Raw genomic sequence first — 27,332 nt, 5'->3', positions numbered from 1 at the left:
GCCATGCCAGCCCCTGTTTTAGAGGTGAAAGAGGAAGGAGTGTGGAGTGACCGTGTCCCACTGAGGGCCACCCCCCTCCCCATGAGTGCCTGTGCCCTCGGGCCAAACAAAACCCCCAAATCATCTTTCTGTGCTTTCCTGACCAAAGCTGGCCAAAACATCAAGTTGTCCGAAAAGACACCACGGTGATGATCATCCAGGACATTGTCTGCATATGTGCACAAGCAAGAACTCACAAGAGCAGGCTGGTGTGTGAACACAGGCTGACCGCCAGGTTCCAATGACCATGCTCGCTTCTTGTCTTAGGTACGGCTGATGCCTCGGAGCCCACGTTCTAGACAAAGTCTCACGGCTCACGCGGGGAGAGCTTTGTTCTCCGATATCCTTGAAGGTTTAGACACATACAAACGCTCCACAGTACCGCACGCGTGCGCACACACTCCCACCCTGAGTGGCATCCTTTCAATTATACCCTGGTCTTCTAAGTCTCAGCGGTGTGAACCACACATGCTGAGTAACTCTCAGGAGAGCCCTGAAAGGTCTGTAAAGATCACCCTCCATTTAAAACCGGCTACAAGATGTTATTTTTAGTTTCCTTTGGTCTGTTTGGAGACACAGACAGGCTGCCGTTGTGACAACATAGCCAAGCATGATATTTACGATGGGTACAGCTGCTGGCTGTAGCCTTCCAATTTAAAGTGAATAAAGTCATAAATATGCTTGGTTCTCAAGCTAATGGAGCACACAGAACAAACCCCTCTGGAGGTCCGCCTTTCTATAGATGAGATTTCTCTTCTTTTTTTTTTTTTTTTTTTTTTATTAGAAATGTTTGCTACAGGGCATCTGTGCTCGCTGGAGAGACAGAGAGAGACAGAGAGACAGAAAGCAAGAACTCACTCCCCAGGGGGGATGGCCACACTGCAATCCCCTCTCCTCCAGTCTCCTCTTGGGGTCTTGGGCATGCATGCATATGTGCCTGGCATGAGGTTTAAGCCTCTGGGTCCAGGACTTGAACTGCGGTCAACTACATGAGAGCCCAGAGACATAACCATTATGGCATCTGCTGGTCCTTTGTTTTTTTTCTTTTAGAGAGATTTTTGCTATAGGTCACATGTGCTAACCAGAGAGACAGAGACAGAAAGTGAGAAATCTCTCCCTAGGCAGGATGGCTATGCCACAATCCCTTCTCCTCCATTCTTCTCTCAGGATTTTGGGCATGCATGCACATGTGCCTGGCATGAGTTTCAAACTGCTGGGTCCAGGACTTGAACCGTCGTCAACCATGTGGGAGTCTCGCAATGTAATCATTACGCGATCTGCTGGTCCCATTCTAGATGAGATTTCATGCATCCAACATGTATACTACAACATCTAGTTCATACAACCCCCACCCGAGAAAAACCAATGACGCAAACCACCATCGACATTCTTACAATATCTACGTGAGACTTCGGGTGTCTGCCGTGAAAGTGCTTCTGTAGTGAGCCTAGAACAGGGCTAGACTGTAGGACCCGATAACTGCGTGCCTTTTTGCTTCCTTCAGTTTCTTTTTTACTTTTTTTTGGAGAGGTTTTTGCTATAGGGTGTGTACGCTCTCCAGACAGAGACAGAGAGACAGAAAGTGAGAACTCACCCCCCAGGAGGGATGGCCACGCCGCAATCCCTTCTCCTCCATTCTCCTCTCGGGATCTTGGGCACGCACGCACACACGCCCGGCTTGAGTTTAAGCCACCGGGTCCGGGACTCAAACCACAGTCAACTACACGGGAGTTCAGCGACATAGCCATTATCTCATCTGCTGGTCCCGTCTCCTTCAGTTTCTATCACCTTTTAGAGGTAAAATTTAACATCCGAAAACTTAGCAGAAGGACTCCTAAGCTTTGGCTTTGCACACACTGGGGTGTACCGCTGTGTTTAATTAAACCACTTGAGGCGTGAGTATCAATCATGGATTATTCCTTCTAAGCCTGCTTTCTCATGATTAAAAAAAAAAAGCGAGTATGAACGATATTAATGAGGATGATGGCGGTGATAGTCGCAAAGGTGGATGAAACAATTACAGAACAAAAGGTGTATTTAACAGCCGCTCGGCCCGCTCCCTTTCTCTCTAACCCTCCCTCAGAACTTCCTTCCAGAGAGAGATCCCTCCTGCGGGAGAGACTTAGTGAAATGGACTTACATTCCCCCAAAACAGGAAGTAGCATTGCTTCAGTTTGGAGAAGAATGAAAATCTGAGCCATATATTGAACGGAGGGGAATGTGGGGGACACGACGGTGTGAGTCCACACAGAAAGGTGGGGGCTGCTGTCCAAGAGAATCAAGCTCTGACATTGCTTCCCACACGCGCTTTCCCCACGTAATTGTTTCTCCCCTCACACTGAATCTTCAAAGTATTTTCCTGGGTGCTTCTGTGGCCTGCTGGTTGGGGTGGCTGGATCCCACATGGCCAACCGCACGGTTGGAATCTTGGACTTGGAAGTTCGAGAAACACGCCAGGTGCATATACCCATGTGCCCCAAGTCCCACCGGAATGAAGACATGGAGAATGGACTGCAGGATCCACTGCATGAGGGGAGGGCTTTTCCCTGTCCCTCCCTCTCTGTCTCTCTGGCAAGAGCACATGCCCTTTAACTAAAAGAAAAGAGAAATAAAGATCGTGTCACTCTGTCTCTGTCCTGAATCTTAACTGTACCTCTCACCCCAGAAGATATGGTACATTCCACACGTAATAATTCATCCATTCGCTATTCACTCCTCTAGATTAGAAGGATGGGAAGATGATTGAGACTTATTTAGAGCACTGCTCGGCGCACAGACTTACTAAATGAAATCTGAAGTTCCCTTTTTTATCTCTACAGAATGAATGAAGCCTTGGAAGAATACATTCACTGAAACTCACATTAAAAAAGTCTTGATAAGGAGCAGTAGTTGGCGTAATGGCTATGTCACTGGACTCCCATGTACTTGACCGTGTTTTGAGTCCCGGACCTGGTGGCTTAAACTCACGCTGGATGCATGTGCGTGCATGCCCAAGATCCTGAGGAGACAATGGAGGAGAAGGGATTGCGGCGTGGCCATCCCCCCTGGGGGGTGATTTCTCTCTTTCTATCTCTCTGTCTCTCCGTCTTTCTGATAAGCACACATGCCCTATAGCAAAAACCTCTCCAAAACAACAACAACAAAGTCTTCATAGGTCCATTGTATTCAAAAAAACTAAACCAAAAACCAGGTTTTTCTTTGCAATCATTTGCGCCATTAGCAATTGCAGGATTACACCAGGGATCTGCAAGCTCACGCGCATATGGGAACATGTCCTTGTCACGGCTGCTCACACACTGGCACAGACTAAGGTGCAGTCTGCTGCATTTGGTATTATCACCTGCATATTTGACAGTGGGGAGAGAAAACACCCGAAACTGTTTTTAAAACAGGGAGGCTTGGGGCTAGCAGGTGGCATGGTGACTAAGGCGCAGGACTCCCATTCGGCTGACAGGAGTTTGAGTCCTGGACCTGGTGGCTTCCTTTCTCACTTTTTCTCTCTCTCTGTCTCTCTCTGGTGAGTGCATGTGCCTTGTAGCAAATTGATAATAATAACAATAAATAAAATTAAATAAATAGTTCTTTTTTAAAAAAGTTTATTTATTCATCTATTTATTTTCAGTTTGACAGAGGAGAGAGAGAGAGAGAGAGGAAGTGAGAAAGCAAGCCACCAGGTCCAGGACTCAAAACCATGGTCAGCCATGTGGGAGTCCAGTGTCTTAGCCACTATGCTACCTGCTAGTCCCGTAATAGAATTTTCAAAAGTTTTTATTTTTAATTTATAATAGACAATACGATGATACTTTGACTGCAAATTGCTGACAATGGGCAGAAAAAATATCTTCCTGCAGTTTGCTGTGTAACAGTAACCAATGTGCCGTTGTATAATGAGCTCGAAGTTCTTTTCTTTTCCCTTTTTTTATTTTTTGCTGCCTGTAAGTTTCATGCAATCTTTAGAGATTGAATTGCAGGGTCTAAGGAATTTAATGGCTCATTCTTCAAACTACCTCCCCTTTGACCAGAGAGAGTTAGGGACAAATGAACAACAAGATACAGTAAATACCCTTACTCACTATGTTCCTGAGAGCTGACATAGATTTTCAAAGTAGCAGAAACATACAATATGTATATAGAGAGTAGCAGAAACTCTCTTGTATGGATATATGTGTAAACTCACACAGACAAACAGACTAGCATAAATTTACATGGATATACACTGTAGCCAACACAGGAGGAAAAGTCAGGGAAAGTTGATATGCATTCTACTTCAGCAACTAACTAGTAATATACCCTAGGCTTTAAGTGGTAAATATTTTTTCTCTGGGACCAGCAGATGATGTAATAGTTACATCCCTGGATTCCCACATAGTTGACTGTGGTTTGAGTCCCAGACCCTGCAGTTTAAAACTCATGCTGGGCACATGTGCCTGCTTGCCCAAGATCCCAAGAGGAGAATGGAGGAGAAGGGATTGTGGTGTGGCCATTCCTCCCCCAGGGAGTGATTTCTCGCTTTCTGTGTCTCTGTCTCTCCAGCGACTGTACATGTCCTATAGCAAAAATCTCTGTCTAAAAAGTTTTTTGTTTTTTTTTTTTTCCCTTCATTGGTGATGGAACACGTGAGGTTGGACTTGGGAATGAAAGAGAGAGAGAGAGAGAGAGAGAGAGAGAGAGAGAGAGAGAGAGAGAGAGGCTCCCTGCACAAAGTCTGGACATACCACAATGCCCTTCCTCCAGCCCTCCAGCCCTCCAGCCCTCCAGCCCTCCAGCCCTCCAGCCCTCCAGCCCCCAGGTCTTGTGTATTCAAGGCAAGCCTGGAGTGTTTCATACTGGCTGGACTCGAGATTCGAACTGCAGTACTGATGAGGGACTGGGTTTCTCTTGAGCACAGCAATACATCCCTGAGTGTGAGTCTGAAAAAGTGCCAAGCCTGCCTCTGAATTAAGGAACAGAACAGAGGCCAGAGGGGAAGCAATAAACCAAGTCTTTTAGCGCAAATCAGGCCTAGGTAGGTTTCTCTTCACACCAAGATTGAAGAAAAGATGCCAAAACCAACACAGATCTGTGAAAAAAAAGAAAAAAGAAGAAGAAGAAGGAGAAAGAACATCATCCTTAAGGTTAAGAAGTACTTACTTGCAGTGAGATAGAATCTGGATTTTTTTTTTTTTTCCTGTACTATGGGAATGGAGGAAAAAAAAAAATCCTTCAAGCACTCAGGCAGAAAAATAAACACAAAGAATACAAACAGGCTATTCAGAAGGAGTCAAAAGTGTGTGCTACTCAGATATCGTGTCTGGATGCAGGCCTTTGAAGCAATGATCTTCTTCTGAAGAGTCAAAGAATGTTAGAGCCAACTGGGAACTTTGTCACATGTAAAAGCAAGAGAAAAATTATTCCTACATATGTAAGGATTTAATTACTATTTAAAATTTACCAGAGGGCACATGTGTTCACAGGAGACAGGCAGGGAGAGAAAGAGAGAGAGAGAAAAAGAGAAAAGAGAGATCCCCTCCCCACCCCACCATGGAGCATAGACATGCCACAATCCCTTCTCCTCCAATTCTCCTTTTGGGATTTGGGGAATTCACACACATATGCCCAGCATGTTTCTATTAATTTTATAAGCAAATACTCTTCTGGGAAGGCTCAAGGTTTGTACCCAGAGACCTCCCTCTGCATGCTGGGTACACGGGACTCAGGCTGGCTAAAGCTGGTGTGGATTGTGGTCAGAAGACTCTGTTGGAAATGCATGTCTATCTTTCATTCTGTGTTTTTCTCACTCATGGAAGAAATACATAGACGAAAAATTAAAAAAAAATCTATCTCAACTCATCAAGAAATGAAACACAAATAGAAACTCAAAGGTGAAGAAATCAAAAACTGTGGGGTCATCAGCAAAGGCATGATGTATTTCTCTGTTTTTCTCTGGAAAAATGCACCACGACTTTTCCAACAACCCAACGCAAGGCCTGAACGTTACCACTGCAGCTAAATAAGCAAATTATTTTGTTTAAAAAAATAAAATAAAATAAAGAGTTGCAGGGACCCACAGATGGCATAATGGTTATGTCACTGGACTGTCATGTAGTCCACTGCAGTTCAAATCCCAGACTCAGCACCTTCAAACTCAGGCTGGGTGTGTGTTGTGTGCATGCCCAAAATTCCAAGAGAAGAATGGAAGAGAAGGGATTGTAGCATGGCCATAGCCCCTGGGGGTGATTTCTCACTTTCTGTCTCTCTGGCGAGTGCATGCGTCTTATAGAAAAAAAAAAATCTAATTTTTTTTTTTAATTCCATATTCTACTTGGAAAGAGGTGGAAAGATATAAGTAGCTGTAAGTTACCAATAGGCAAGTTCCCTTCACCAGGTATAGTGGGAGTTAACAGGAACAATGTCATTCATGATATTGAACCATGTATCAGTCATGTGAGAATCACTAATAGTTATTGGACAGTTATTGGCTATCAGTCATCCTCAGCTTTTGACAGGAAGATTTGCAATGGGGATTTGATCATGTTCTCTGAAAAACAAAGGAGAACCACAGGCCTATTTTACAAAGCAGGATCTGCCTTCTAATCTTCGGAAAAGAGAGAAACAAGTGAGACATAATCAGATGAGAAGAAACAGAAAACAAAGGCCACAACATGAACACTTCAAAATGACTCCTTAGGGAGAGGGAGGAGGGAAACCAATTGCACACGTTTGAATACTGGAATACAGAAAGGTTAACCTCCCACCGTAACAGACAAAGACTCTCAAATTGGGCTGTAAGAACACACGCAAACATTCAGTGGGAAAATAACAACCCAAGAAGAGGTCTCTACGCCTTCTGCTCCTCCGGAACAAAACTTACATTCTGTAACAAACAAAGCCCGAAGGAGACAGGCAATGGAGCAAAAACAAAGGTGATGCTCGCAGCAGCCAGGGACACCAAGGGGTGCACCAGTGTCACAGAAACCCCGCTGTGTACAATTGTCCCAGACGAAGGGACCACCAGGAGCAGGTCTCAACTCTTGCACGTGAAAGACGGCTGGAGGTTTGTAGAACATCCCTGGAGGGTAACGCGGAAAACGCAGACACTACCCCAAACTTCGGCCGATGGCGGGCAGGGTTCTGCCCACTTCACCTGCAGGGTTAAAGCCCCCGGCCAGAGGAAGGTGACCAGCAAAGAGTGGAAATCGTGGCCACTACCTACAACTGTTGTGTCAACTGGCTGGCTGGCTTGTTTCTTGGTTTATTCTTTTTTTGTTTTTGTTTTTTTTTTTTTTTTGAGAGATTTTCGCTATAGGGTGCATGCGCTCGCCAGACAGAGGAGAGACAGAGAGACAGAAAGCAAGAAATCACCCCCCAGGGGGGATGGTCACGCCGCAATCCCTTCTCCTCCATTCTCCTCTCGGGATCTTGGGCACGCATGCATACGCACCCGGCGTGACTTTTAAGCCACTGGGTCTGGGACGCGAACCACGGTCGACTACGTGGGAGTCCAGCGACATAGCCATTACGCTAACTGCTGGTTCCCTTGGTTTATCCATTTTAAATCTTTTTTGCCATAGGACTTGTGCACTCACCAGAGAGGGACAGAGAGAGAGGGAAAGGGAGAAATCGCCCTCCAGGGAAGGTAGCCATGCCACAATCCCTTCTCCTCCATGCTTCTCAGGATTTGGGCATGCACGTCCACATGCCTCGTGTGTTTTTTAGGTCCCTGGGTAAGACTTGAACTTGCAGAGTCTACTCTGTGAGATCCGATGCCTTAACCACCATGCTACCTACTGGCCTTCAACTGACTTTCTTTCTTTCTTTTTTTTTTTTTTGGAGAGGTTTTTGCTATAGGGTACGTGCACTCGCCAGACAGACAGAGAGAGACAGAGAGACAGAAAGCGAGAAATCACCCCCCAGGGGGGATGGCCATGCCGCAATCCCTTCTCCTCCATTCTCCTCTCGGGATCTTCGGCACGCACACACATGCGCCCGGCGTGAGTTTTAAGCCACCGGGTCCGGGATGCGAACCACGGTCGACTACATGGGAGTCCAGCGACATAGCCATTACGCTAACTGCTGGTCCCTCAACTGACTTTTTAACAGCAGTCTCATACTGTCCCATTTAGGACACGGAGCCTGGGAACTCCTCGACCTTGACGTAAGATCCAGCAGGGCAAGCGCTTATGATCAGCAAGCTGGAAACTCTGCATAGCTGCGGAAGTACCGCTCTGAAGACCACAGCCAAGGAACGAAGCTCTTCCATGAATATCTGCCCCCAAAGGCAGGCATTACCTCCACCGAGGTGGGCATGGACGCTTGGGCTTCTATGTCTCCCTTGTAGGTAGATGGACCCCTCAGCTGCTGGACAAACTCCAGCTCTGGTATGGACCTTCTTCTGCAAAGTCTTAGTTATTAATTCTAAGTACAGACCAGGACTGAACCAAGAGCTATCTTAGAACACTGAGACATTATCCCAGACTTCCTCCTAACACACACACACACACACACACACACACACACACACCCCACATGTATCATGCACCAGTCAACCTCAGGTGACCGAGACTTGGACTACGGTTTAGGTAACAAACTATTAAAAGCAGTCATTCACAACCGTGTAAAAAGTAGTATGAATAGGAAGTTAAAGGGGCCGGGCAGTGGCATAACGGTAAAACACGACGATCTCTCTGACCTGCATGGGAAGGTCCCAGGTTCACATCTGGAGATCTCCCTGAGTTTGCTGAGTATGTGAGTACCCATGATCCTGGTTGGCTGGGGACTGAGGGTGAATCACATTGGGGGTGCTGTTGCTTTCTTTTTAGCTCACTTATGGAAGAAATATATAATATAAACTTTTAAATACAGAAAATAAGAATGAAAATAAATGCAAAATCAAATTGTCAAATGACCAATTGTATTTACAAAATTTCTCATATGTGTGTACATTTTAAAATAATGATTTACTCTAATTTATTTATTTAATCTAACTAGAAAGACAGAGAGAGAGGGAAAGTGAGAAAGCCAGCCACCTGGCCTGGGACTTGAACTGTGGTAAGCCATGTGGGAGTCCAGCACCTGCTGGCCCCTACATGTATATTTCCAATTATAATGTTGATAAGTAGCTACGAGTTTCAATGTATTGAGTATTAGAAAAGTTATGATATATTTTTGCATAGAAAAATACATCATGACTCTGACAACCCTATGTCTGTCTGTATGGATGATGGATACGTGGGTAGGTGAGTGGATGATGGATACATGGGTAGGTGAATGGACAGATGGGTACGTGGGTAGGTGAATGGACAGATGGATATGTGGGTAGGTGAATGGACGGATGGATACGTGGGTAGGTGAATGGATGGATGGATACATGGGTAGGTGAATGGATGGATGGATACATGGGTAGGTGAATGGATGGATGGATACATGGGTAGGTGAATGGATGGATGGATACATGGGTAGGTGAATGGATGGATGGATACATGGGTAGGTGAATGGATGGATGGATACATGGGTAGGTGAATGGATGGATGGATACATGGGTAGGTGAATGGATGGATGGATACATGGGTAGGTGAATGGATGGATGGATACATGGGTAGGTGAATGGATGGATGGATACATGGGTAGGTGAATGGATGGATGGATACATGGGTAGGTGAATGGATGGATGGATACATGGGTAGGTGAATGGATGGATGGATACATGGGTAGGTGAATGGATGGATGGATACATGGGTAGGTGAATGGATGGATGGATACATGGGTAGGTGAATGGATGGATGGATACATGGGTAGGTGAATGGATGGATGGATACATGGGTAGGTGAATGGATGGATGGATACATGGGTAGGTGAATGGATGGATGGATACATGGGTAGGTGAATGGATGGATGGATACATGGGTAGGTGAATGGATGGATGGATACATGGGTAGGTGAATGGATGGATGGATACATGGGTAGGTGAATGGATGGATGGATACATGGGTAGGTGAATGGATGGATGGATACATGGGTAGGTGAATGGATGGATGGATACATGGGTAGGTGAATGGATGGATGGATACATGGGTAGGTGAATGGATGGATGGATACATGGGTAGGTGAATGGATGGATGGATACATGGGTAGGTGAATGGATGGATGGATACATGGGTAGGTGAATGGATGGATGGATACATGGGTAGGTGAATGGATGGATGGATACATGGGTAGGTGAATGGATGGATGGATACATGGGTAGGTGAATGGATGGATGGATACATGGGTAGGTGAATGGATGGATGGATACATGGGTAGGTGAATGGATGGATGGATACATGGGTAGGTGAATGGATGGATGGATACATGGGTAGGTGAATGGATGGATGGATACATGGGTAGGTGAATGGATGGATGGATACATGGGTAGGTGAATGGATGGATGGATACATGGGTAGGTGAGTGGACGATGGATACGTGGGTAGGTGAATGGACAGGTGGGTACGTGGGTAAGTGAGTGGATGGATGGATACGTGGGTAGGTGAATGGATGATGGATACACGGGTAGGTGAATGGACAGATGGGTACGTGGGTAGGTGAGTGGATGGATACATAGGTAGGTCAATGGACAATGGAAACATGGGTAAGTGAATGAATGGATGGATACATGAGTCGGTGAATGGATGGATGGATACATGGGTAGGTGGACGGACGATGGATACGTGGGTAGGTGAACGGACGGATGAATGGATGGGTATATAGACAGGCGGATGGGTAGATGAAACACTACATAGGTGGATGGATAGATGAATGGATGGTTGGATGGATAAATGAATGGAGAGAGACAAAGTTCACAGCAATAGATATTTGTATCAAAATAGACTGAAATTGACTGAGAGATATTTAGATAATTTGGATTATTTGTTTTATTTTGCTCTAAGATGCCTTGCTTCCCAGAGAGATAAAAGGAGGGAGAAAGAAAAAAGAAAGTAAGAAATCACTCCCAGGGGGCATGGCCATGCCACAATCCCTTCTCCTCCATTCTCCATTCTGTTTAGAATTTTGAGCACACATACACACCCTGAGTGTTTTTCAAACTGTCGGGTCTAGGACTCTAATCGGCACAGTCAGTCATATAGGATCTGGCCACCTTAACCATCATGCCACCTGACTAGACCAGAGAATTTGGATTTTGAAGTCTATGATCAACAAGATGTTAAAAGTCACAGATCAGTGACCATTAGCCAAAGATGTAACTTTTCTGAGCTTTATTCTTCATCTTTAAAACAGGAATAATAATGTATATCCACTCTAGTTTCTGTAAAGATCAACTAACTATTGTTTGCCATGAGCCTGACCTATGAGGAAGGGTCGATAAGCCGTATCTTCCTGTATCTTGCCATTTCAAATAACACAAACCTGGAAGGACATTCTTCACCAAATAAGCAACATGACATCACGGACCATGTGGGATCAATGGAGAACCAAAATCCAAGCTATAAAATACATGTGTATTTGAATCCTAGCTAATCCTGGCTTCCCCGTCCACCCTCGGACAGACTGTCTTCTTGACCTCACAGCCTACATATTTACGGTGAAAGTAACCATTGTGGCAGGGTCCAGATGGTAGCGCAGCAGTAATATGATGCTCTGTGGGACTGACCCACCTGGGAACACTGTGGGTTCGTGTCCAGAGCCCACCGTGTCCACATACACTGGGCAATTGTGTGCCCATGATTCAGAGCTGGCTGAAGCTAAGACAAACAGTGGTATCAAGACCCAGTTGGGGTACCAGTTACCTCACTGAACTCCCATGTAGTCGACCTCAGTTCAAGTCCTGGACCAGGAGGCTTAAAACTCACACTGGACCCATGTGTGTGCGTGCCCAAACTCCTGAGAGGACAATGGAGGAGAAGGGATTGTGGTGTGGCCATTCCCCTGGGGAGAGGGGGGTGGTAGTTCTTGCTTTCTGTCTCTCTGTCTCTCTGGCGAGCACACACACCTATAGCAAAACATCTCACTCTAAAAGAAAAAAAAAATAAAGAGTTGGGAGTGCTGTCTCTCTTTCTCAAATATGAAATAAATAAATTAAAAATAAAGCAACGAGACCAGCAGGGATGTAGAGGTTAAGGCACTGGGTCTCACAGGGCTGACTCTGCAGGCTTGAGTCCTGGACCCAGCAACCCGAAAAACACATCCAGCAGGAGTATGTACAAGTCTGAAATTCCAAGAGGAGAATGGAGGAGATGGAACTGTAGTGTGATCATCCCCGTGAGGGGTGATTTCTCACTTTCCTTTCCTCTCTATCACTCTCTGTCTCTCTCTGATAAGCACAGGTGCCCTAGAGCAAAAATTAAAAAAAAAAAAAAAAGAAGAAAAACTAATAAAGAAATAAAGATTTAAAAAAGAAAGTTAGTGTAATGGTCTTGAAGCTTCATCCCATTTTGAGTTCTGGAATCTGGAATTCTATAAACATACACCTATTGGAACCAGCAGTTGGCATAATGCTTATGTCACTGGACTCCCATGTAGTCAACCGCGGTTCGAGTCCTGGGCCCAGTAGTTTAAACTCATGCCAGGCACATGTGCATGCGTGCCCAAGATCCCAAGAGGAGAATGAAGAAGGGATTGTGGCGTGGCCATCCCCCCGGGGGGTGATTTCTCGCTTTCTGTCTCTCTGTCGCTCTCTGTTTTTCTGGCAAGCACATGCGCCCTATAGCAAACACCTCTCTCCCCCCCTCCAAAAAAAAAATAAAAAAAACCATACACCTATTGACCCACTAGCTACCATGATGCTCGGTCCATTGGCAGGTCATTACAAAACACCACATCCTTTTCCTTGCAGAGAAACCGGACATCACAACCCTATGAAGACTGTTTGGCGTGAGGTTCTACGAGCTAACCTTCTCTCCCAGAGAAGAATAGTCATTGCAGGAAACTTAATACTTCTCACAATACAATGGTTGGGAGATAATACTTATTTCTGCAAAATAAATAAATAACTCAAGGAATACAATATCTCATAATTATCTCGACACAATAGAAATATAAATGTATAATTAATTTAAATGACATGCTCAGGTTCACATTAAATCATGCCTTTTTTTTTTTTTTAAAGAAAAATAAAGACAAAATCATTTTTAAATCCACCCCTTTTTGAGAGACAGATGTGGAGCAGAGTTGGTAAGGATGACAAGGACCCATTGAGGTCAGGTCTCTTAACCCCCCCTTGTCAATGAGAAATTGTGAGCCACAATATTCCTCTCAGGTATTTTAATTATTTGGAAGTAAAATACAGTGAACTATAACTGAGGAGAAAGCCTTTCCAGAATTTCTATCCATACAAGTCTTTAGAAAATGATTTCAGGGACCAGCAGATGGCGTAATGGTTTTGTCATTGAACTCCCACAGTCAAATGCGGTTCAAGTCCCGGACCCAACAGCTTAAAACTCACACCGGGCGGGTGTGCGTGCATGCCCAAGATCCTAAGAGGAGAATGGAGGAGAAGGGGCTGCAGCATGACCATGCCCACCAAGGGGTGATTTTTCACGTTCTGTCCCTCTCTGTCTCTCTGGAGAGCACATGCACCCTATAGCAAAAACCTCTCTCTAAAAGATAAAAAAAGAAAGAGAAAATGATTTCCACCTTCAGGCAAGTTAATCCATTTGTCGCTGCAAGCTCAAGCTTGGCCAAATGCCTGAAAGAAGGAAAATAGACATCCGAAAACCGCCATCTGTCTCTCAGAATGAAAAATTATCATGCAAAAAGCACTCAGACCAAAAATGTCTGAGTGACCTAGACTAGAATTAGCACAGATGCCACCTCCAGTCGTTCTGTTTCTGAAACCTTCAAGTCCTCCATTCACACTTTTCGGACCTAGTAGCAGAACTCTAGCCTCCGAATCACTCCCCATCTTAGCATGGTCTAATTAGTCATTAACTGATTATCACAAAATTGATATAGTGGGGCCAGCCTGATAGCATGGTGGTTTAACGTTGTGTATTGGGAACTGGATTCCACATGGCCAACTGTGGTTCGAATCCTGGATCCAGCAGCTTGGAAAACATGTACAGAACCCTGAAGGGATGGAGAAATGGAAGAGAATGGACCGCAATGTGATCATGCCCCGTTGGGGGATTCTCTCTCTGTCTTGCACATTTTCTTTGGCATTAAAAAAAGAGAGATACGTACATCTAACCATGATAGTAATATGAGCTGGCTGGACAAGAGTGAGATTTTGTGGTAGAGAAGGCATTAGAATGAACATTTAGGTGTCTGGGATTTCTTGTTGTTGTCTGTTGTTTGGCCCGGTAAGCTATCCTTACCAAACCTCCCTTCCCTGGCTCTCAGTATTTCTTTGCTAGTAAAAGAAACACGTTGAGTTTGAAGGTGACCCTGCTCCATTAAGCGATGCACCTCTAAGAGGGTTTCAACTGGGTTCTTGAGGGCTGAGCCTTTCTTTCCAAAGTATCTTTAAACCAGCCAGAAGTTGCCGTTCTTCCATCCATACCCATGTTTCCCACATCTGTACAGTGCTAATAAATGGAAGGCATAAAATTATGCACAGCAACTGTGGATACCAGGGACAGTTTTAGAAGACGGTGGGAAATGTGTGTGTGTGTGTGTGTGTGTGTGTGTGTGTGTGTGTGTGGAGGGCAGGGTGTGAGGGAATCAAGGAAGGAAAAATTAAAGAGAGAAAAACATTCACTAGACCAAACAAACAAACAAACAGAAATGAAAAACAAAACAAAACACAGAAAATGACCTGTTGGTGACAATGCACATGGTAATATCTTAGACTGGACTAACAGGGTATTAATACTGAAAAAGTTCATTTTCCTTTCTTTCTTGGGGGGAGAAAATTCATTTTCAATGTTGTGAAGATATACAGTGATCAAATGTAAAAAAAAAAAAAAGAATAAAATATTATGAAATAAGAAAAAAATGGCTGTGTTTATTCTCGACCTCATAATTGCAATGCACACACGTATCAGTTTTCTTTTTATTATCATTTTTTCTTTTTTTGGAGAGGTTTTTGCTATAAGGCACGTGCGCTCACCAGACAGACAGACAGAGACAGAGAGACAGAAAGTGAGAAATCACCCCCAGGGGGGATGGCCACGCCGCAATCCCTTCTCCTCCATTCTCCTCTCGGGATCTTGGGCATGCACGCACACATGCCCAGCGTAAGTTTTAAGCCACTGGGTCCGGGACTCGAACTGCAGTCGACTATGTGGGAGTCCAGCAACATAGCCATGACGCTAACTGCTGGTCCCTCTTTGTGTTATCATTGATGAGACCATCCCTTGCATCCTTCCCTGCTTGCCGTTTGTGTTTTTGCTGCCTTTTTTTCCCCTCGGAAGCTATAAGGAAGAGTAGGAGGGTGGCAAATGAAGGGTCTACACCCTGACTGAACGCTGATGGATTAGTCCCCTCCTAAACACTTTATTGTCAAAAACTGCAAACACACAGAAAAGTTTAAAGAATTTTACAGTGCCATCCGGTACACCTACGCCCCTACATTTTACTGTTAACATTTTCACTTCTTTATTGCTTGTCTATCCATTTACTCATCCCTATAGCTGTTTAATCTATTTTTTGATGTATTTCAAAATTAAGCACAGCCAACACTTACCGGCGACTACCCAAATGCATCGGCATATATGTCATTAACTAGAGACCAGTATTTGTCAGTTTTTCCTTTGGGTGTAAAATGTCTATAAATGAAATGCAGAGACCTTGAGTATAGTCACTACAGTTGTGCAAATGTGTGCTCCTGTGTAAGCCAAATCCCCCCAAATAGACACACCGCTACCATGGTCTCTAAAAATGCCCTCAGGTTCCTCTGCAGTTTATCGATCTCTAACCACTCTGAGGTAGCCACATCACCTCCTAGCGTCTTTCCTGATGGTGCATTCTCTAGCTTTCAAATATTAAGTTATGTATTTCACTCATTTAAGGTCTCTCCATTACGCTCCCACCAGAAGACATTGCACCCAGAGTTTTGCCTCCGATCACACAGAAAAAGAAAACTGGTAAGTGAGCTTCTCAGCAGGTGTGATTTTCATTTGGGGGCAAGTAAATACTTTTCAAACGGACATAGTAATATTATAAAAAGTATATGTATATATAAAGTTATACACATATAATTATAAAAATTATAAATATATGTAATTATAAATATATAATTATAAAAATCTATAAATTTTCTAAATTTTTTGTAAATATATATATATATGTGTGTGTGTATATATATATATACATATTAGGTCATCAGGAAAGTCATGCTGTATTTTTCTATGTCATGCCACAATCCCTTCTCCTCCATTCTCCTCTTGAGATCTTGGGCACGCACACACACGCGCCCGGCATGAGTTTAAGTCACCAGGTCCAGGACGCGAACTGTGGTTGACTACGTGGGAATCCAGTGACATAACCATTACTCCACCCGCTGGTCCCCTTTCTATGTTTATCTCTGCAAAAATGTGCTATGGCTTTCCTGACACACACACACACACACAGATATACACACACACGTACATATATACACATATATGTGTGCACACATGACTGACCACAGAGTTGAATATGTATATACATATATATATGTGTGTGTGTGTGTGTGTGTGTGTATATATATAGATAGATAGATAGATAGATAGATAGATGTCAAATGTCTCATTGTCCAGCTCAGGTACTCATTCAGCATCTTTTTTTTTTTTTTTTTTTGGAGAGGTTTTCACTGTAGGGCGCGTGCGCTCGCCAGACAGACAGAGAGAGACATAGAGACAGAAAGCGAGAAATCACCCCCCAGGGGGGATGGTCACGCCGCAATCCCTTCTCCTCCATTCTCCTCTCGGGATCTTGGGCACGCACGCACACGCGCCCGGTGTGAGTTTTAAGCCACCGGGTCCGGGACACGAACCGCGGTCGACTACGTGGGAGTCCAGCGACATAGCCATTACGCTAACTGCTGGTTCCCTCATTCAGCATCTTGAAAAGCCCTTCAATTTCCTTTCTTCACCTTAAACACAATCCGTCATGGCTTCCCTGCGGATACTTTATCTGCAGTGGCAAAACTAACACTGCCACTTGGCATTACCATCATTAGAAACAAGACCCAGAACACAAAAAGTGGCTCCGTATTGTAGTCATGTTCAGTGACTACAATGTCTGCATCTGCAAACACCTGGAAGCAATAAACATGTTAACTAGACACATATCAGTCGTTGAAATAGTCCTCTTAAGGGCGCTGGACCCCCATATGGCCAACAGCAGTTAGAGTCCCTGACCTGGTGGCTTGCTTTCTCGTCCCTCTCCACTCCCAACTCTGTCACTCTCTGGTCAAATTAAAATACATGAATAAATATACAAATAAAGTTCAATAAGATAGTTCTTTAAATAAAAGCAGATAGAAAAAAAACTAAATTCAAAGTTCATAATGGGTTATCATATGGCATATATAGTAAAAACATACCTACTAAGGTCAGTGCATTAATAAAATTGAAAAATGGAATAAAGGAAACCAATAGAGTTATTTCTTAATAGCCCGTGTTTGCCTAAGCGCCATCAAACGACTTCGCTCCACGCCCGTCCCAGTTTTTATGAAAGCCACTGTCGGAACCGTTTTTACGGTCGCTGGTTTCAGACCATCAGGGGAAGGTCACATCATTTTTGCCAATTTATCGGAGGCGTGTTCTAGTGGGTCTGCGCTCTTTAAAACGTCCTCTGTTTTTATTCCTGTGTCAAATGATTTAAAACCCCATGAGAGACCATGGGTCACTGGGGCCCGGGATGCTGTTTCAGAATTTCTGAGCCTACAGAAATGAAAAGATAAAAACTCTGTGTGTGTGCGCAAGAGCACGCTGTCATTTCCAGCCACCGCGTTTCGAGATCACTGACTATGCACCCCCAGATAACTAAGACATCTGTCCTCTTTCCTCTGTGCTTCTCCAAACCTCCTAGGGACCAAAGACAGACATCAAAGTGGCTGAGGAGACCCCTCGACACAGGGCACCCTGAGTCCAATTAACAGACTTTATTCTCCTGCATCCCTCAGGAATGTAGGGCTTAGTTCTGCATCTCCTGAGCTCCCAGAAAGGCAATGTTTCCATAAATTAAACAGCCTTCTGCACTCCCACAGCCGAAACGAAAAATTCAGCCGGAGGCCTGCCAAGCGTACTCTGGTTGGTTCAGTAGTCTCCAATGGACAGTATCAATGAGAAGCAAGACAAAAATATCCCATAAAGGGAAGAGTGTTGTGAGTACCACCTTACATTCTCCTGTTAAGTCTGTAGGGTTAGCAGAAGGGACCTCTCCAAAAGGGACAATCAGAAGCAGTGTTCTATTTAAGAAAAGTCATGGCGGTGGTAAGGAAGACAGAGTTAACCAACAAAAGTCAAAGATATTTTTTCTTTTTCTGGAGAGGTTTCTGCTATAGGGTGCATGCACTCATCAGAAAGATGGAGAGAGACAGAGACACAGAAAATGAGAAATCACCACCCCCACCCCCACCCCCAGAGGGGATGGCCACACCGCAATCCCTTCTCCTCCATTCTCCTCTTGGGATCTTGGGCATGCATGCACATGTTTCCGGCATGAGTTTAAGCCACCAGGTCCGGGACTCGAACTGCGGTCGACGACATGGGAGTCCAGTGACATGGCCATTACGCCAACTACTGGTACCGGAAGTCAAAGACATTTTAATAGGGCATTGATCAACAAACGCAGACAGACCACTCTACTGTGGACATTGCCATCCTATGGGAACAACTCTTCTCCAGACTCAATGAGATCCTGAGCTCAAATTCCAGTTCCATCCATGAAGGATGTCCTGGGTCAAAAATTCACTAGCTAACCATCATAGCACTGTCACGGGCCCAGCCTGGAGGCAGAGTGAGTAGCAGACTGTATTGGAAGTTGGAAGACACATGGCTGACCACAGAGTTGAATCCCTGGGTCGCCCTGAAAGCATGTTGAGCAACTGCATGCACTCCCAAGATCCTGATAAGCTGGAAGGCTGAGAGGGGACCACAGCATAGCAAGACACTGTCAAGGATGCTTCTCTTGAACCACTAGATGATGTAGTAATTATGTCACTGGACTCTCACAAGGCCGACCATGGTTTGAGTCCCGGACCCGGTGGCTTGAAAATCATGCCAGGTGCATGTACGTGCATGCCCAAGATCCTGAGAGGAGCATAGAGGAGAAAAGATAGTGGCATGGCCATCCCCCCAGAGAGGGATTTCTCACTTTATCTCTCACTGTCTCTGTCTCTCTCCAGCAAGTGCATGTGCCCTAAGACAAAATCCTCTAAAATAAAAAAGATGTCTCTCTCTCTGTCTCTCTGTCTCTCTCTCTCTCCCTCTCATGCATACATGCACTCTCTATTATTAATAAAAATAAAAAAAAGAGGGCAGCCTCATTGCTCCCCTCTGGGAGAACCAGTGCAAGTTCTTTTCACTGTGCCACACTTCATTCATACCAGGGGATCATGCCTAGTTGCACCAAATAATTATCATTTAATCTTAGTTCAGGTCATCCTCAATCTAAAGTCCGGTCGTGCTGGCTTGAAACTATAAAACGGTGTCTGGGGGCAGCTTGGTGGCCACTTGGCATACCACCCATTAAAGATCTGAATTCTAAGTCGCTAATTACAAAGGTTCTTTGCTAAACAGTAAAATGAATGATTTCTGAGGTGTCATTTAAATAGGATATAAATTTGGATCAAAGTTCAATGCCTTATAGAAATCACAAAAATGTCATGTATGTACCTTTACTTTCTCGAAGGTGGCTGGGGTTATTAGGAATTGGCATTTGATGATGCAAATTTATTTCTTCAGACCAAAAATTACCGTGGGACTATTGGATAGAAAATGGTTTTAGAGCTACAACCTAACACCCATTAACCCCCCCAAAGAGAAAACAATAGCCAACATTTTGCTTCAATTCAGTGCTTTGGAATAATTGCCGTAATATCTGAAATACAGGATGGCCAAGGAGAACACGGAAATTCTTGTCCACCATTAACAATCTGTTCTAACTACCAGCTTACTTCTAACTGAGAAAAAAGACCTCAGCCTTTTACACATCATCTTTCTTAAATTCTTAGTTATCACTCTGATACCTTTGGTGTCCCAGAAAAAGGGAGAACTCTTTATGAGCATGAGCTCATTTATTCTCATAATAGCCTTGTGCAATAGGCATTATAAATCTTATTGGTAAGTGTATCAGTTAGCCACAGCATACCTAATGGAATACAAGTCAGCTACTGCTGTGTAACAAACCGTTCCAACACATGGTGGCTTAAACACACACACAACCGTTTATTATTTCTCACATGTGTGTGAACTAGATAGGAGGCATTTCGAATCTAGAATGAGCCTATTTCATCTTGGATGGGCTTGATGCTGCGTTTGAAGCCATATGCTGGGAGTTCGCCATAGGCTAGACCAGGCTTGTGACTGCTGTCAAAGGAAGGAAGCAAAAGGGCCGCAGAGCTTTTCCAACCTCTCCTTAGGTCACATTGATCAAAGCAGATACAAGTCTAGAGTCAGAAATAACAGAAGACTGCAAAGGAGCTGAGTCCTGAGTTGCTCTGAGGATCGAGTATGAACCCCGGGCATGTTCTTTCTACCCCGACACATGCAACTCACCCCAAAAGGCTGCGTGCATTTTCAACCAATAATTACAATTCATTCTGACCTAGCGCAGAATCAAAAGAAAGGTAACGTACCAAATGTATCAAAATGCACCAAGGGAAGGTGTTTGTTGCTTTTTGCAAAGTCCTGCAAAGACCTGAGTTGTGTGGAGCTAATTACAAAGGACATGGATGTAGGGAGGGCATCTGACAGGACAACTGATGCTGTCTGGAAGATCGAGCCTTGGACAACTTGACAAGACAGCCAAGGTCAGGGAACTAGCATCTGAAGACAGATCTGTGGGACTCCAAAGGGTGCTTGTCTTGTTTTTGCAGAAAGCCATCTTACCTGTGCTATCTCGTACTAAAATTGTGGAGTTTCTCTGGCTCGTGGTTGAAAATTTTGTAGACACTATGCACATAAAGGATGTGAAAACTGCAACTTTGAATGGGACACCCGGATTTAACAGACGGTGCACACCAAAATGAGGGGAGGGAGAAAGGCAAATTGGAGAGAGGAAGTATTCCCCGAGCGTCTGACTCCTTCTCCTGATCAAGGATTTCAAGGGGATAAAAACATGGCAGGCACGTGCCTTCGGAGAAGGTACCAAGTGTGATTCCTATGTCCCTTCAGTTGGGAAGAGTGCAGGGTGATACACCTGCATGTTGGCATAAAGAATGTGAGATTTTGTGCAAGTCCCTCTTCTGAGGCAGCCTTTGGATGCTCCCTGAAGATGAGTTGTACCAAAGACCACATTTGGAGACTGGTTCAAGACAGACCAAGAAAGTAACCCACAAGAGCAGGTTTCTTAGGGTTACCCAAGAACCACCACCCAACTCTTCCATCTTCGGTCAATGATTAGACAGCATTGAATTTGTATCTTCTTATAGGCTGACTTTTGCTCTTTTGAATTGGCGTGGCCCATTTTAGGACAATCTTAGGACAAAGAATAGAAAAAGCTCTAGGTGAACACACGGGACTCTTCACACATGAGCTGTGGAACTAGGGCAAGCCATTCAAACTCTCCAGCTCCTCTTCTACAATCCACATAGTATTGATCTAGACAAACTCATCGGTCTGTTGGAGGCTTCAATGAAGTAATGATTGGACATGTGGTCAAAGGGTAAAGTATCAACACGAATATATTTAATGACTTCTTCAATAGACAGGGAACCCTGATATGAGGTACCTCATGCAAATCAGTTATAACCATTTTTGGATCCTAAGTGCTTTTCAAGCAACTGTCTATCTTTTAAGTGATCTATGACACACACACACACACACACACACACACACACACAAACTACCATGACCCTACCATGTAAAGGAGCTATCAGACCAACCATGGTGACACTGAAGTCAACACTCCATAATACCGAAGCCACACGGTGGGTCCCAGCTTCACATTCTGGGGCCTCTCTGTACATGCTGGGTAGGAATTGCCACCAAGACCCTTGTTGTTGAGGCTTGAGTAGATCATGGTGTAAAAAATCTCTCTGTTGCTCCTCCTCCCTCCACTTCTGTTTCTCTCTCTCCTTCTCTCTTTCTCTTTTTTAGAGAGAGATGGAGATTTCTGCTATATGGCAGGTGCACTCGCTGGAGAGACAGAAAGCTAGAAATTACCCCCCCCCCGAGGGGTTGGCCACACTACCATCCCTTCTCCTCTATTCTCTTCTCAGGGTTTTGGGCATACGGGCACATGCACCTGGTGTGAGTTTCAAGCCTCTGAGTCAGACTTGCACCATGGTCAACCGTGTGGGAGTCCAGAGCCTTAACCACTATGCCATCTGCTGGCCCCCATATTCTACTTCTAACATCTCAAAATCACGGTAGAATATTGTTGGAGGCTTAGGGCATGTTATGAATCACCTTTATTTTTTTTAAAAAAATTTTATTATTATTGTTTTTTTAATATGCTATAGGGCACTTAGGCTCTCCAGAGAGAGACAGACAGACAGACACACACACACACACACACAGAGAGAGAGAGAGAAAGATAGTGAGAAAGCAAGTCACCAAGTCCAGGACTTGAAGTAGGGTGGACCATGTGGGAGTCCAGCACCTCAACCACCATGCCACCTGCTGGCCTCTAAATCACTTTTTTTTTTTTTTTTTTAAATAAACACAAGTTTCTCAAAATCCCAGCTTTGGACCATGACTGCACTTAGCTTCTGCAGGTACAGCAGCTATGGTTCAGGAGAGGCAAGTTACAGATAAACAAAACAAAACAAAAAAACAGATGAAGGCTGGGACTCTACCGAAACACGCACGTCAAAGGCCCCAACATCATGAAGGAACGAGAAATTTAAACTTACCTGATTGCACATGTCCCCACGGACACTTTTCATGAGGACACAGACATTGCACGCTGCTCTGAGATCCTAGAGGAAAAAAGGAAAGACATCAGTTATTCAGGAACGCAATATCTAGTCGATAAAGACTTACAGTTGCATTCTTGTTCTTTTTTTTTAGAGAGAAATTTTTGCTATAGGATGTGTGTGCACTCACCAGAAAGACAGAGAGAGATAGAAAGCAAGAAATCATCCCCCAGGAGATGGCCACACAGCAATCCCTTCTCCACTGTCCTCCTGGGATTTGGGCCATGCATGCACACATGCCCAGTGTGAGTTTTAAGCTGCCGGGTCCAGGACTCAAACTGAAGTCAACCACATGGGAGACCAGTGACGTAACCATTATGCCATTTGCTGGTCCCAGCTGCACTGAATTTTAAAAACAGGACTGATACCACACGTGGTGAGACTTGTTACAAGACAATGCCCTCGGGCCAAGAATTAGTGTCTTTAAGCTGAAAATGGAAAATCAGGCCAACACCAATTTGTCACTGCAGATCCCACAGAAATCCACAGAATCCGGGGACTTAATTAATCTAAATGATAAATTCCTTATGACTGTCTACCTCGCGGGCAGCACCTATGAGCAGGAAGGGTCACTGGAGAAAAAGAAATAAATGAGAGTCCGGGTGGTGCTGGAAGTTGACCTTATACACAACATTATTCTACATTTTACAGCCTTATCCTCTGCAGTCTCTCATGATCCCCAAAGGAGCTGAAGTCAACACTCCATAATACCGAAGCCACACGGTGGGTCCCAGCTTCACATTCTGGGGCCTCTCTGTACATGCTGGGTAGGAATTGCCACCAAGACCCTTGTTGTTGAGGCTTGAGTAGATCATGGTGTAAAAAATCTCTCTGTTGCTCCTCCTCCCTCCACTTCTGTTTCTCTCTCTCCTTCTCTCTTTCTCTTTTTTAGAGAGAGATGGAGATTTCTGCTATATGGCAGGTGCACTCGCTGGAGAGACAGAAAGCTAGAAATTACCCCCCCCCCGAGGGGTTGGCCACACTACCATCCCTTCTCCTCTATTCTCTTCTCAGGGTTTTGGGCATACGGGCACATGCACCTGGTGTGAGTTTCAAGCCTCTGAGTCAGACTTGCACCATGGTCAACCGTGTGGGAGTCCAGAGCCTTAACCACTATGCCATCTGCTGGCCCCCATATTCTACTTCTAACATCTCAAAATCACGGTAGAATATTGTTGGAGGCTTAGGGCATGTTATGAATCACCTTTATTTTTTTTAAAAAAATTTTATTATTATTGTTTTTTTAATATGCTATAGGGCACTTAGGCTCTCCAGAGAGAGACAGACAGACAGACACACACACACACACACACAGAGAGAGAGAGAGAAAGATAGTGAGAAAGCAAGTCACCAAGTCCAGGACTTGAAGTAGGGTGGACCATGTGGGAGTCCAGCACCTCAACCACCATGCCACCTGCTGGCCTCTAAATCACTTTTTTTTTTTTTTTTTTAAATAAACACAAGTTTCTCAAAATCCCAGCTTTGGACCATGACTGCACTTAGCTTCTGCAGGTACAGCAGCTATGGTTCAGGAGAGGCAAGTTACAGATAAACAAAACAAAACAAAAAAACAGATGAAGGCTGGGACTCTACCGAAACACGCACGTCAAAGGCCCCAACATCATGAAGGAACGAGAAATTTAAACTTACCTGATTGCACATGTCCCCACGGACACTTTTCATGAGGACACAGACATTGCACGCTGCTCTGAGATCCTAGAGGAAAAAAGGAAAGACATCAGTTATTCAGGAACGCAATATCTAGTCGATAAAGACTTACAGTTGCATTCTTGTTCTTTTTTTTTAGAGAGAAATTTTTGCTATAGGATGTGTGTGCACTCACCAGAAAGACAGAGAGAGATAGAAAGCAAGAAATCATCCCCCAGGAGATGGCCACACAGCAATCCCTTCTCCACTGTCCTCCTGGGATTTGGGCCATGCATGCACACATGCCCAGTGTGAGTTTTAAGCTGCCGGGTCCAGGACTCAAACTGAAGTCAACCACATGGGAGACCAGTGACGTAACCATTATGCCATTTGCTGGTCCCAGCTGCACTGAATTTTAAAAACAGGACTGATACCACACGTGGTGAGACTTGTTACAAGACAATGCCCTCGGGCCAAGAATTAGTGTCTTTAAGCTGAAAATGGAAAATCAGGCCAACACCAATTTGTCACTGCAGATCCCACAGAAATCCACAGAATCCGGGGACTTAATTAATCTAAATGATAAATTCCTTATGACTGTCTACCTCGCGGGCAGCACCTATGAGCAGGAAGGGTCACTGGAGAAAAAGAAATAAATGAGAGTCCGGGTGGTGCTGGAAGTTGACCTTATACACAACATTATTCTACATTTTACAGCCTTATCCTCTGCAGTCTCTCATGATCCCCAAAGGAGAAAAGAAGTTCAGCGTATCCTTCGGGGCTTCTTCGAAGATGTATTGTCCTGCACGTTTGCTGTTGCCAAATACACACATTTAAATTAAAATAGCTGACATCTGTCACAGTCATCCTTTGGAGAGGTATACATAAAAATTAATCTGAGGTTGGGGACCAGCAGGTGGCACGGTGGTTAAGGCACTGGACACTCCCACATGGCCGACCAGGGTTCAAGTCCTGAATCTGGTGGCTTGCTTTCTCACTTCCTCTCTCTCTCTCTCACTCTCGCCCTCTGTCTCTCTCTGGTCAGATTAAAAAAAAAATGAATGAATAAATAAAAATAAAATAAATAATTATTAAAAAAAATTAATGTGAAGTTAAGCCGGCCACCTGATACACACATGATGTATGATATGGAAAAACAAAACAAAATTACATGGTTACTCATCTGGCGGTAAGAGCACAGCCTCTTTAGGGAAAAAAAGATAAAGGGGGGGGATCCACTGAACATGTCGAAACATTTATTTTCAATCCAATCTCCCAGGCATCTAGCTTATTTGTATGCTTTGTAATCATATAGACGCATGTGGGTATCTTTTCTGAAATCTATTCTTCTGCAAAATTACCATTCTTGAAGGAAAGATGCCTCCTTAGAACCTATTGGGAAAAAAAATCACATTTACATGAAAAGATCATCCTTTCCTTTCGTGAATTCTGAAGAGGTAGGAGAATGTGTGAAATCAGGGAAGGGGCCCGTCTCGGAAAACCCAATCACTTTTCAAGCCAGATGTTAAAGATTTCTCTGAGGATCTCTAGAGGAGCGAAAGCAATTAGATGTGATCCTTCATTTCTTCGGCTCGGAATCTCATTACCAAAGATCGCAGAGCCGTCGGCGCTGGTGTGTGGATCGCAGGTGGTAGTTTGTCATGGTTAAAATAAAGTGGGGCGAGACAGAATCGCACCGTCATTTTCCTTGGGGGAGGGTAGCAGGAGCACGCAAGACAGAGAACGAGAAAGGAATTAGAGGTGTGCGTACACCAGAAATCTCACTGAGCACGTTCTTTTGAAATGTTATTTCTGTGTCGCTGGTGAACACAGCAGCAACCCACCTATCACCTTCTTCCAGGCGGCCCCGGATTCACACGTGAAGTCAGGGACGTGGGTTCCAACTCTTGCCTCATTCCTGAACAGCAAAACTCCTTCCCCCACGAGCTGATGCCATGAGACCCTATCGCCCCCAGAGACTCTCTGTCTGCGATGCCTCGATTTTAACCCATGGTCCCTGTGTCCGGCTGCAGGGAGGGTATGTGAGGGCATTCAGTGCGGAGGATTGGATGTGGGATAGCAGGAGAGCAACACACCGATTTCCTTCCTTCATTCTGTCTGTCACGTTGAATCTCGGGTCTTTATTTTTTAAAATAATTATTTACTTAATTTTATTTTTTAAAGAATTATTTATTTAACTTTATTTATTTTAATTTGACCAGAGAGGGAAAGGGAGAGGGAGAGGGAGAGGCAGAGGCAGAGGCAGAGGGAGAGGGAGAGAGAGAGAGAGAGAGAGAGAGAAAGTGAGAACTCAAGCCGCCAGGTCCAGATTTGAACCCTGGTCGACCATGTGGCAGTCCAGCACCCTTAGCCACCACGCCACCTGCTGGCCTCAATTTTATTTGATTTCTTATTATTTTTAAATTTGACCAGAAAGAGACAAAGACAGAGAAACAGTGACAAAGCAAGCCACCAGGTCAGGGTTTCAAACCGCAGTTGGCCAGGTGGGAGTCCAGCACCTAAACCATCCTGCCACCTGCCAGCCCCAGGTCCCAGTCTTTTCTCTCTTTTTTTTTTTTTTTTGGAGAGGTTTTCGCTATAGGGCACGTGTGCTCGCCAGACAGACAAAGAGAGACACAGAGACAGAAAGCGAGAAATCACCCCCAGG

The 27,332-nt window shown here is 44.5% G+C and overlaps 1 long non-coding RNA gene across 1 annotated transcript in view; it reads right to left on the bottom strand.

Annotated features, from left to right (window-relative positions):
- LOC106734801 (uncharacterized) overlaps positions 1-23,016 on the bottom strand; it is a 173,462-nt gene extending 150,446 nt beyond the window's left edge. The window contains exon 1 of the long non-coding RNA XR_001370350.1: positions 22,955-23,016. This is a non-coding gene — a long non-coding RNA (uncharacterized LOC106734801). The remainder of the gene's footprint in view (positions 1-22,954) is intronic.
- Between the last annotated feature and the right edge of the window lie 4,316 nt (positions 23,017-27,332).

Source organism: Tupaia chinensis, unplaced genomic scaffold, assembly GCF_000334495.1.
Source record: "Tupaia chinensis unplaced genomic scaffold, TupChi_1.0 Scaffold000222_1, whole genome shotgun sequence".
Lineage (NCBI taxonomy): Eukaryota > Metazoa > Chordata > Mammalia > Scandentia > Tupaiidae > Tupaia > Tupaia belangeri.
The sequence above is the reverse complement of the archived record's forward strand: the minus strand, read 5'-3'. Positions and strand labels throughout refer to the sequence as shown.